Source organism: Nicotiana tabacum, chromosome 13, assembly GCF_000715075.1.
Source record: "Nicotiana tabacum cultivar K326 chromosome 13, ASM71507v2, whole genome shotgun sequence".
NCBI lineage: Eukaryota > Viridiplantae > Streptophyta > Magnoliopsida > Solanales > Solanaceae > Nicotiana > Nicotiana tabacum.
In genome coordinates, this window is record NC_134092.1 from 127986567 (window position 1) to 127991281 (window position 4715).

The 4715-nt window shown below is 32.8% G+C and overlaps 1 long non-coding RNA gene across 2 annotated transcripts; it reads right to left on the reverse strand.

Moving 5' to 3' along the window:
* Positions 1-588: 588 nt before the first annotated feature.
* Positions 589-4020, reverse strand: LOC107818119 (uncharacterized). Of its 2 annotated transcripts, XR_012698184.1 has the most exons (3): positions 2002-4020; positions 1540-1654; positions 589-828 (listed from the first exon to the last, which is right to left on the reverse strand). It is a non-coding gene; the product is annotated as an uncharacterized LOC107818119 (long non-coding RNA). The 2 variants fall into 2 exon arrangements; XR_001655344.2 differs by having other exon boundaries at positions 1540-4020.
* Between the last annotated feature and the right edge of the window lie 695 nt (positions 4021-4715).

Below are 4715 nucleotides of genomic sequence, written 5' to 3' on the forward strand. Positions count from 1 at the left end.
GTTGGAAAAGTTAAAGCAGATCAAAAAACATTTACAAGCTCACTCTTTAATGTTACACCTATTGCAGGAGGTATGTTGCTCGCTAAGAACCTCGTTTTTAAGTTTCCTGGGTTCAAACTTTAGTATATTTATGCTATTTGCTAATATTTTCAAGAGATTCATATACTTGTATGCATGTGCTTTATTTTAATCTGAGGTGATTTGCAGTATGGCTAAAGAATTGAAAAGGCAATTCGAATTTTCATCAGGCAATAAATATATAAACTACTTCATAAAGACTTCTTAAATTTCTTTTGTGTGTGCTACTCTCTTTCTAGGCTTCCACTTTTGCACTTGGTTTTCTCATTCTGTTTATTTGTTTAGAAGGAACATGCATTATTTTTATGGCTTCAGTTTCAAGTAGAAGTTCATTTCATTTAGACAATATTTTTTTTTTAAATTAAAATAGAAAGAAGTTGTCTTTTCTAGATTCTTATATTTTTTTATAGTGGAAATAAAAAGCAGCAAGATGGGTGAAGCATGTCAGAAGCGGCGAATCTTTTCCGTAATTATATTGCACAGCAATCTACAGCGCTATAAGGGCATCCCTGAGAAAATACTACTCTTATATTAATTTGGCGCAACAGTTTTCAAGTAAAGGAATGAATTAAGAGATAGCCTGTTTTGCGTACTCTTCTATTAGAATTAAATAATGCAATGTGATTAAAAGATAGATTCATTTAGCTGCTTCTTCTCGAGCACATTTCTTGCAGAATCCAATATGTCATGTCTCCAATTTATATGCTGGAACGATCCTCCGTTCTACTCAACATTTCACGTATAACATCTCTGTCAATCATTATTACCATCCAATAAAATTAGCTAATATGAAAAGATAGAGACAATGGGGATGTAGTACAAAGAGGGCCTCAAGAACATAGTTAACCTAAAAACATTGTGTTTGAATTAAAAGGAAGGGGATTTAGAAGTAAGTCATGAGAGTTAGCAGATTTTAATTGATGCACACAGTGGTTACCAAATTTAATATAAGGACACACAATATTTCAGGATAATGCAAATCCATATCAATAGTATTAATGATACTTTACCACAACATACAGAGAAAAACACCAAATCAATATGCGACCAAATCAATATGCCTTCATTGCATCTTGGGGCAAAAACTCTAAAAAGAAAAAATCGGGTGTGAAGGAGAAATACACAAAGGTAACAAATGAAAGTAGCTTCAAATCTCAGGCAAAACCGAGGAACAAGATAGAAAGCACTGAAAGTTATACCCATGTATTCTTAAACAAACCTATGTATATATGGGCTACACTCAATCAGATTGAGGTACGACAGTAAAAAGTGGACTGTGTGTTTGCGAACTAAATCTAGTGGTTACTTCAGATTTTATCTCATAATTTATTGGTGAACTTCGTGTATCAAAAACTTCTGGAAGACCAACTTACATTCAGAAGAAATTTACAAAATCCTTCGCAATTCGAATTATGCACAAGGTAAATTAAGATGATAATATAACAAATAGAAGTAAAATACCTCAACAGTAAAAATGGAGCAACTGCTATCACTGTACCAAGTTGGAGTCAACCTTCTATGAAATATGAATAAGGAACCATGGGACATCAGCAGAATCTGGGCCCATCCAAGGGATCTATCTATGAAAAGGCTTTATGAATAATTTTATTATAAACGATATTGTACGTCAAATGATCATCATCATTATCTGTTGTAGGTGATCGAATCCATAGGTTCAAACAATGGAAACTTTTCGTCATGATAGGTCTACATAGAGCTGACCATGTAAAAAATAGGTTCATGTCTAGGAGAAATAACCTAATGTCTTCAGGTTACAAAAAAATAACCCAAGATGATTTCAAGGTTATATGCTTATTTCTTTGGAACAATCCTTGCATTTGTCTGAAAGATGTTCACAAGGATATGAGAGTCCGAAATAAATAGTGCTAGATACTTAAAATATATGTTGGTCCCTTCTCTCACCTGATATAGTGCCCGGTTAATATCTTACTTGCTGTCTTACTTGCAAAACATAATTGTCGTTCAAACAATTAGCCCATCATGTTCCTGTAAGGCAAAAGAAAATTAGATTACAAAAGGATCATGTTCTCCTTTCCACTTGACTATAAAAAGAATAGATGGATGTGCGCAATACCTTGCAAAAATATTGTGGTTGAGCTAAAAGCTTTCAGGAACTACCCAATGCAGTTAAAATGGTTCTGATTTACTCTTTGAATAAACTACATAAACTATTCTGTTTACATTCAACCTCATGATCCTCAAAGAATCACACATAGTGCCATATTAAGGAATCAACATCCAGAGGGAAAAGCCACACACTACAGGAACTCTAAAGTAGAGTTTAGTCATATTGCATGATATTATATGAGTATATAGATCACCTAATTGATCTCAAGCAGCATAAGTCACCCTATACTTGTATGATCATCCTCCCCAATTCCAGAGTAACAATTATTATGAGTATGATAACAACCATTTTGGCAAGTTATTGCTTCCCTCTCTCTTGCAATTGAGATATTAAAAATATTAGAAGAAAGTTGCGTCAGTTACAAAAATTAAATGTAGAGGTGAAGTATTTTCTAAGTTTTGTTCTTGTATCCAATACTAAAGTTGCAGTTTTTATCCATGAACAACTGCTTGATACAATAGACAAAGCAGAACACTGAAATTCATTTTTCAAGAAAAAGCGACCCAAAATTTTAAGGTTCTGTAAAAAATGTGGAATTGCACCTGAAGGGCTTGGAAATTGGGGAAGCTAAAATCAAATCTTTTGCCTTGCTCATTATTCTGAATTTGCAACTTATATTTTTTTTTGTCACCTTCCTCAGCTTGCTATGGCCATATTTTCTCAAATGTAGTACAGAAAAACTTACCTTGAGTTTGAACCTTTAATTTCACTGCCAATTTCACAACAACATTAAGGAATTCGATAACTTACACCAATTCTTCCTCAATAAATTACCTGGAAGTTGAAAGACGTCACAAGGAAAATAGATCACCTCACAGCATGACTCCCTAACATACAAACATTTATCAATTTTTTTCTTGAAAATTTTTAAATGAAAAAGATATCACAGGGAAAAGTATCTACTCAATTTGAAAACTATAAGTCATCTAATTTTTCATGTCAACAAAAGTTAGAGAAATAGTAATATTGCTACTGCAGAATTACACATGCAAGCAGTTGAAATACCATTACAAAATAACCACAAAAATTAAAGTAATTCTAGAAACACTTATGTGGTAACCCCTTGTCGACACAGGGGCAGAATATTGAGGGAAAAGAAAAGAAGCACAGGCACAGTAAACAGAGCGAAGCCATAATTCAGCTTCATCAGCCTAGCACACACAAGTCTTCCTTTTGCTAAGGAAATTCGTCAAACACGTTGGTCGCATAAATTAATTTTAAAAATATCCACACGAACAGAATGCATTTAAGAAAAGAAGAAGCAAGAACTACCACCCAAAAAAAAAAAAAAAAAAATCATCACAACTATAATGCACATACCAAAGATAACATGAAACTGAAAAATTGAGAAATTAAGGCATATTGAAAAGAAATCGTTTGACTACAGATCCCATTAGCAATTAAAAGGTACAAAAGGATCAAGACCAAATTTGTAGGTGCAAACCACGGTAAGCTAACTCTCACTATTCATATCAAGACATAGAGAACACATGCAACCCAAATTACGATTCAGTCAAAATCACAAATCACTAAACCTTGAAAATTTACATTGAAGATTGAAACATACACATGGCCTAAAAAATAGAGGAAATCGAAAATTCACCAATGAAATCCACCAAAAACGAAGCAAAAAATAAAGAGGAAGAAGAAGAAGAACCCGCTGGAGAACTGAGCAAAGAAACAAAAAATTCTCTGATGAAAATAGTGAAGGCTCAATAGGAAGTGAAAGAGCAATGCAAGCAAAATCAATAGAGGCAGAGAACTGAACAAAGAAGACGGTCAGAATGAGTTGCTTCTGGAATAGTGAGGGCCCAATATAAACGTAGAAAGAATAAAATTACCATTAAGCCCACAATTGACAAAGCTTTAAATCATAGAGGGCAGGGGCATAGTTGACAAAACATAAAGCAAATAAATATTTTGAAATCCCGAATTTACCCCTGTTCGTACCGCGTTGGTACAGCTTAACTCTCACTTCTAAATGTAAATAATAGTAAAATTGTATTTCACTACAAATATACACGAAACTTAAGGCTTCTACTGCCAAAAGCTCTTTAAGAACTATGAAAATCCATACAAGTTTCTCCCTTCTTTTCCAATGATTGTTTTTTTTAAAAAGTATATTGAGAACTCTATATAATAATATCTCTATATAATAGTCATTTACTATAAAAGTTAAATTTTTCTTAAAATTAATTTTTATATTATGTTATAATATATATTTTTTTTATAATAATATTTTACTATAATAATTAAAAAATATCGAAACAAACGATCTTTTTATACATAAATTTGACCCTACTTTGTAAGATAGGAAAATTGATGTAGCAGCCCCATTTCATGTCTTAAGATGATTCGATACATCAAATGTCTTACAGTTTTGTCTACCATGTAATTTTGCATTGGGAATAGAATTTGAAAACCTTTTGTTCCGCCCACTTTGAGGCAGAGGTTCATCGGTAGGTACGGTACGTTATTTAAATATTTC